Source organism: Arachis duranensis, chromosome 5, assembly GCF_000817695.3.
Source record: "Arachis duranensis cultivar V14167 chromosome 5, aradu.V14167.gnm2.J7QH, whole genome shotgun sequence".
Taxonomy (NCBI): Eukaryota; Viridiplantae; Streptophyta; class Magnoliopsida; order Fabales; family Fabaceae; genus Arachis; species Arachis duranensis.
In genome coordinates, this window is record NC_029776.3 from 98,481,299 (window position 1) to 98,489,962 (window position 8,664).

Genomic DNA, 8,664 nt, shown 5'->3' on the forward strand with positions numbered 1-8,664 from the left:
ACACACTCCCCCATTCCCTTTCTCTCCCCATCGCAGCCCCCTTCCCTTTTCCTCTCCATCGCTGCCCCCTTCCTTCTCTCTCCTATCGCAGATCATATAAAGGCACAGATAGAAGCATACACAACAGAACACAATATCACAATTCAAATTACAATCTACCAATATCATTTGTATTTCTTTCCAAATGTATTACACTATTTCATCAATTACATTAAAAAAAAGAAAAAAAATTCACCTACATACCCCCAAATTTCTTACCAAGATGATCATGTAAAGCACTCTTATCAATTTCTTGGTGATGGTAACTCTGGCAAATAGTAAAAAATATTCTGCACCAACAATTCCACCAAATTTACAATGACCAACACACCCACAATAACCGTGAAAAACTGTAGAAACGAGTCCTGTGTATCAATTGCTATAATAAACAAAACCAAAAAAATCACGAAAACAAAGTTACAGATGAACATCAAAAACGTGACCAGAAGTAAGTGATGAACAAACACTTGAAGATTTTAGGGATTGTAGAGATGGTGGAGGAAAAGGAGACAACTTTGTTGGTGTAGAGGGAAACGACGGTAAAGACGATGGCGGCGGTGGAGAGGAGAGAGAAGGCGAAGAGGAAGAAAAGGTAACATATTTCTGGAATGTTCAGAAATTGTAGCTTCTCTAGTGCTAGATCCATTATTCCTCCTCCTCCTCCTCCTTCTTCTTCTTCTCAGATTCTCGTTCTGTTCTTCTCTGATCTGAGAGAGAGAATCAAAAATTTTGGTTTGTAGTTACTTTGAAAGGATGCAATTTTGAGATATTAGATTATTGTTCTTTTTTATTGCAGAAATGAGATGAGATGAGATGAGATGAGATGAGATGAGAGAGAGGGAGAGGGAAGGGGGCTGCCATGGGGAGGGGAAGGGAAAGGGAAAGGGGGCTACGATGAGGGAGGGGGAGGGATTAGGGTTTGGAATAATATTTTTAATTACAAATTCTAACTCAAAATAAACTTCTTTGTCAGCAAAAATTAGTGAACACGTAAGTATCTTACTCGCCAGAGCCATGGTCCGGCAAGCACGAGGATACGCTTGACAAATTTTTAAAACATTCAGGTATCATTTTGTCAATAACAATAGTCAGGTATCAAAATGTCAGCGTTTGAATCTTTCGGGTATTGATTTGGTCATTACATCTAACTACAAATAAAGTTTCACCTGAATTTTCACAAACAACTAATGTTTTGAAGATTATGTTTCATCCCATCAACCAAGAATACATCATTAATGAAGGTAGAAAAGTTCTTACCAACCTTACATACGGCCACTATCTTTCCCTTTCCATCATCATCGAAAGTCACAAAACATCCATCGTACTTGTTGAGCTTGATGAAGAATGTGAACTTTCTGGTTTTGTGCTTAGAGTATCCACTATCCAAGTACTACATGTCTTTTTTCTTTTTGGATGCTAGGCAAATCTGCATAATACTCTTAAGTTAGGTATCTAAATCATTTTGGATCCTTTAATGTTAAACCTTTTTAGTTGCCCAAGAACATTGTATTTTCTAATCACCTTGTAGATTTTATTACCAATTTTTTTTCAAAGATAAAGTATTGAATAGGTAAATGACCAAATTAGTTGTATGTATGACAAAAATTTTTGCTTGCTGGTTTTTCAAAATGATTTGATGTTTAAAAGCTTTTGTTTTTGGATGTTAAGACTTCATTTTCAAAACAAGAATTTTCAAAAATAATTTTAGATTTGTCATGATACTCAAGCCAGCTTTTTTAAAGAGAGGTTTATGATTAGCTAATAATTTGTCTAAGTTTTTAAAACTTTGGACAAACTTAGCTATGTCTTGATTTAAACACTTACCCATTATGTAAACTTTCATTTTCTTCAATGCAGTTCAAAAAGACAATGATAGAATATTTTTTATTAAAATTTTTAATTTTAGATTTAAGTCATTTAGTTTTTTCAACAAGATCAACAATATTTTCAGCTTCTTTTAGTTATTATTTGAGGTAAGCATTTTCAGTCTTCAAAATATCAATTTCAGATTCAAGTTCATAGCATTGATTAAAAAATTATCTAATTTTCTCAGTGAGATCATCAATCATTTGATGGAGTTCATCATTATTGGGTACAAAATATGTTACCTCATCATCTTGATTATGATCAGCCATTAAGAACGCTTGAGAGTTATGATCAGATTCTTCATCCTCTTCAGAGTCATTTTCCAAATCTTTCCATGAAGTCATGAGCACCTTTTTCTTGTCTTTCCTAGTCTTGTCTTCCCTCTCGAGTTGCTTTCTTTGCTTCTTTCTTTTTGTCTTATTAGCCTTCTAAGTTTTCTAGCAAAAAATACAATTTCGTCATCTGATAAACAGTCGCTGGAATCATCTTCAAATGATTCAACACAAGACTTAAGAGCTACTCCTTTCTTTTTTCTGTCATTTTTTATGTAAGTGGTTTCGTAAGCAAGTAAATTTCTTCTAAGCTCATCATTGGGAATTTTGTTCAGGTTACTGCTTTCGGAGATAATAGTAACCTTAATTTTTCACTCTTTTGTTAGGCTTCTTAGAACTTTTCTCACTAGCACTTGTTCGAAATGAGTAATTTTCATAGTATCCAAGCTATTTTTGATGATAAAGAATCTCTCGAATATTTCATCTGTTGATTCTCCTTCATTCATAGCAAATATTTTATATTCCTTGCTTAGCATATCAATTTTATTTTACTTGCTCAGTACCCTTATGTGTAACTTTGAGCTTATTCCAGATTTTTTTTACTATTTTGTATCTAGATATTTTCTGGTATTTCTCAAAGATGATGGCACAGTTTAACATGTTGACATCGTTGGCATTACATTTCACCTTTTTCTTATCATCTTCATCCCATTCTGCTTCTTCTTTAGGAGTTAAAACTCCATCAATGTTTGTTTTGGTTGAAATTTGAGGACCATTCATGATCATCTTCCAGAGGTTGTAATTTATAGACTGTAAAAAGATATTCATTCTTTCTTTCCAGTAGTTGTAATTTTTTTTATTCAAAAATAGAAGTCTGTTGTTTGATTACCCTTCTATCAGAGTGTAAGCCACTATATTGGATCCCATGTTGTTGGTCATCTGGATCTTTCCTCCAAACTGAAAAGCTTGATCTCTTTGAGACCAAGCTCTGATACCAATTGATAGATATCAGTGACTTAGAGAAGGGGAGTTGAATCTAAGCCTCTTTTAACTTTGCTTGCTTTTTTTAAAACTAGATGGATCTTGTAGTATCTGTTGAGTTACCTCGAGTTGAAAAGAAGGAGATACTTTTAATTTGTCTCTTGTCAATGGAGAAGGCAAAACAGAATTATGAGAAGGGATAGATGCTGTGAAGTATTTCTGATTATGAAAAGCAGGAGATAATTTTATTTTGTCTCTTAGAGAAGAAAACCAGAATCAAAACAGAGAGAGAGAAGTAATACAACGATATATCCTAGTTTAACTACCTTGTGCAATGTAGCCTACATCCAATCTCCATCATAACTATGATGAAATTTCACTATCTTTAACTAAGATTACATTCACCAATTTTCTTAGGATTCAACCCAATCCTATCTGAGACAAATCCAACTTCTACTAAAGCCAGATTTGACTAAGACCTCATCCTTGATTTACAACCATTAAGTGCTCACCCAACTTAGTAAGGAAATCTCCTCAGGATCATGATAACAAAACAGAAATACATACAATGAATTTCTGAAATAAACATTTAGTTTTTTTCCAAGTCTAACTCTCTCTGCCATTTTCTACTTAATGACTTTTTCTTACATTCTTCACTGTAATGCCTTTTTTCATTGAAATAAAAAAATATTAAACTGAGAAAATAGAATATTCAATTGAGAACTATAAAGGAGAAGAAGGTATAGCTTTGTAAGCTATGGAAACCCAAACTTTGTGCTCTCACTCCTTGCTCCAACCGTTGACTGCTTACCCCTTTAATAGAGGAGTAAAGCTTTCAGGTTGAAATTTTACTTCAGCACATTTGACTTCTTCTCCCAAAAAATTAACAGTAGCAGTGGTGTAGAAGAATAGTAGCAGTGATGAAGCCATACATGCATCCATACATTCTATCTTCTCTTTCATCATTTTTTATGTTGCTTCAAGAATATGAGCCTTTTATTTGTGCTTTGGCTCCAAATTTTTTTTTTGTCTGTTGATTCGTAGTATAGATCTCCATAATCTTCAACTTCTTGATCTTTCCAGTTTAATGAATGCAGAGAGGAGATGTCTTCAACAATTTTCAATGAAGCATAAATAAAAAAATATATCTCTGATGCATTCATAAGATGTGATCTTTCCTTAAAACCCTATCTAATTGATTTGCTTGATTTTGATAACTCTCTTTTTTCTTCTTAATTTGAGCCCTAGTCAGAGCTTTTCCTTTTTTATGCTTTCTTTCTGAACTTCTTTATGTGGGTGATAGAAAAAAAAAGAGAAAAGAGAATTTGATTTAGTTACTTGTGTTTAGTTCAGATTAAAGTGAATTGCTTTTCTACAATTAGGTTAATGACTAGCAACTATTCTTTGGATTATTAGTGGGTGAATGGACTTGGATCACCGATTTACTATATATTTTTTCTTAGGCCAGCCAAGATTTTTTTTTCCCTCTTCTTTGGAGATTAGCCATTATTCTTTTGAACAAGTGAAGTGAATTTTGAAGCTAATTGAGCCTAATGCTTTGTATTAATTTCCTACACCATTAAGCAAATTAATCACACATACAATTTAGTTTTTAATCCATTAATAATATTTAATCATTATCAATTAATCTTTTATTAGTTCTTTAAATTCAACAATAGTAATTAGAGTTTTACTTTAGACTATTTGATTGTATTTTATTAATTTGACTTTTTATTCTGTACGTACACTTGATATTTAATAAAATCATTATTTTGTTTCTATTATTTAGAATTTAATTACTAATTATGTAAAAAATTAAAAAAATAAATTGAATTTGACTACTAATTGTGTTAATTTTTTTAAAAAATTGAATTTATCAAGAAAAATCTGACGGTAAGTAGACGCAAAACTGGCAAAAATTTTTCGTCAATAACCAAATAATTTTTGAAGCAAAGAATAAACTGCAGAATCCACTGATAATTACCGTCGGATTTACGAAAATTATACTAATAAAAATTTGATGTAAAATCCGACAGTAATATATTTATCGGTAGATTATTTTTGTTATTTCTCCAATAAATCTAATAGTATTCACTATTTTCTTGTAGTATTTCTTTTCCTAATTGACTGTAGTTAATTACACCTTTAGTTAATTACTTAGCAGAGTTATAATAAAAAATATTAAATCCCTAATATTTTGGTCGAGTTCTTGTTGTCCAGTCCTCCGGACACTCCAATTAATACGGGGATGCGCATTTGGATAAGGTCCTGTAATACACTCCAATTACATTACACGTGTACTAAACAAGCATAACACATGGGATGGAGTCCGGAATGCATGCATGCATGCATAGCCATATTGAAACTTTAAACCTTTCCTCCCCAAACCACAACTTTATTTTTCTTCATTGTTGGGAAAGAGAATTATTGCGTAGCATAGGGTTAATCATAGATCGTCAAAGTACGAAACCTCACTATAAAGTGTACATGATTTAGTGTCGGTTTTTTAGGGATTTAGTGGCGGTTTAACTATCTACAAGAGCAAAGTGTTAAATAATGAACGGATTGAAATAACGACATATGTCTCGTTAAGTCGTTATAACAACTAACAAGAGCATCAAAAAAGAAATTTCTATATATCAAGTGACACTACGCATCACAAAATTAGAGAAAGTGATGGATAATATTTTAGAGGATACTATATGCCACGTGAAGTATTCTTTATTGTACTAGTCTTTTTCTAATTTCTAGTACTATGCGTATAAACTACGTACGAAGCATCAATGGGGTTGAAAATAGTATAGTTTGAATTTGAAAATGTTAAAGTGTATAGATGGAAACATATTATTTATTCGTAGCTTGTGCATTACGGTGCTTGAGACTTTGTGAGAGGGACGTCACACTGCATGCACGCGTAATTCCCACATTATTCTATATACATATTGTTATTATCAATATATATAATATGTAAATACAGTACATTTAAATGGCATCAGATTCTGATCAACATTACTTGTTTAGGACAATCAATTTTGTATCATCACCTAGCTAGCTGTTGGTTTTACACCAAAATTTTCACGAAATTTTTTTAACTAGCTAGTTAAAGTTATATCATTTTCCTAATGAGCTATGGGTACCTATTAAACCCCGGCTATATATATAAGATTAATTATCAAATCAATTACTAATATAAAATATCATGATAGTAATTTTTTTAAAAATTTAAGTTGATAAAAATTTTTTTATGATATAATATCAAAATTTATATAATCAAAAGATTTTTAGTTCAATCCTTGTTATTCTAAAAAAAAAATAGCATAGGCAAATTAAAAAAAAAAATTATACAAAAATTTTTAAGCAAACATAAAAAAAAAAACTCTTAGTAAAATTAAAAATATAATTATTTATTATGTATCCATTTTTATTAAGTTAAATTTAAAAAAAAATTTCATGACAAAAATACATATTAAAATATAATATATATTAAAAATTAATTAACATATTATGTATTTATATACATATATAATAACTGAATTTATGGCTAAATTTTAGTATAAATATAGTAATTTTTATAAATCCTCGATGTTGCCACATATGGACACGCTAATACCAAATAGTAGTATAGTATATATAAATAGTTTATAATAATATTTTAATCTTTTTGTTGATATTAAACTACACACTAATGACTTTTGATATTTTTTATGTCCATTTTAAATATATGAAGCACTTGAAAGAGTAAGGAACTAATTTCGTTCTTCGTTCCAATTTCATGCATAGCTTAATTAAGTCTCTTAAAAGTTTAATTCACTTAAAATGGTCTTTTAAATTTAATTTTATAATTTAATCTGATCTCTTAATTTTCAATTTGTCCTTCCAATTTTGAAATCGTAACTCAATTTTCATCTCTCAATCACTACAATTTTTAATGTCATGTCATGAATAAAACCTAAAACAATATCATTTCAATTCGTTAACTCTGTGACTCCCCTCAGTTCTTCTCAAACCCATCACCATACCACCACGCATGCAACATCTAGAAAAAAAAAAAAATTGCGGATCTACCATACGTTGGGGCGAATCTGTCACAAGCACATTGTTAGGTTATTACTAGACTTTTGTTCAAACTATAAGACTAATCTTTTAGTGTATGAATGCATGCCCAAAAGAAGTTTACGTTACAAGAAATACGCTGAATATCATTAATATTAGCAGTAGCCATTATCGACGAATTTAGCAGCGTATTTTGCGTCAAATATGAATAAGATTTAGTTTCCATAATTAGTTATTGTTAGATTTTATGTTCCATCATTGAATCTGATAGTAATCTGATGGTTCTGGTTGAACTTGAGAAGGAGGGGGTTGAATCAAGTTGGTTTAAAATTTAGAGTTACAAATTCTGTTGTAGTGGAAGCTTGAGTTGCAGGAGATTATTTGAAATAGTCTCATATTCAGAACAGTAAAGAGTAGGGAAGAGAAGATGAAGACCAGCATATATCCTGGTTTGGATTTTTTCGTGCAATGAATCCTACATCCAGTCTCTACCACAAATCATGGTGGAATTTTCACTAATCATTCACAGATTACATACACCAATACTATTGAATTTCACCCAAATTCAACTAGTATCTACCCCCTAAACTTTTACCACCAAAAGCTTAGCTTCTCATAGTGCTGACCCAACTAGGAAGGAGAATCAACCAGATTCAATTTCCCAAGTGCTAACCCAACTTGAAAGGGGAACTAATCCTAGTTCATAAACCCAAAATACATCAGAAATCAGTGGCTATTTTGCATCACTCTTGCCTTTTCTCTCTTGGCTTTTGATTCTCACACAATTGTCTTTTTCAAAACAGAAAATAACGCAAGACAGCCATAACTTAAAATCAGAATTAAGCTTGAGTAGAAGAAAGAGATTCCAGCTCTATGTTAGAGATGGTGCTCTGAATTTGTGTGCTCTCTTTCTTGACCTCCAATGTTGGAGTGAAGCTTGCTATATATATCTTCATCTTGACTTCATTGTAGCTTCTTCCTTTTGCTTGTCCTTGCTGCCCGTTGGAGCTGGCACAGCTAGCAAGCTGTCCTTCTTTATCCTGCTCCACTACTCCTGCTGCTGGAGAAGTTCGTCTACCACCTCTGTTGTCCTTGGAGTTTCTTTCTTCCTTGGCATGCTCTTCTTTTGCATCCTGCTCCATGATCTCTGCCATACGAGGAGCTGCTCCTTGTTTCTGCATATTTGTGTTTTGCTCAACCACCAACAAAATGTTGCTCTGCTATTGTCCTCGGATTAGTGGTTGTTCCCTTGTGTCCTTGGAGTGATGAGAGTGTACCAGCTGTCCTTGTTGCTTTATTATACCAACACTTGTCCTTTTCCCTTTCCAGCTGTCTTCCTTTAGCTTTTAGTAAAACATATAACATAATGGACGTTGCTATGAGGATGAGCTTTGGCTCTTTGCTGAAGCACTTGTTGGACTTGGACTGAAGCAATGTGAACTTGGATACTTTG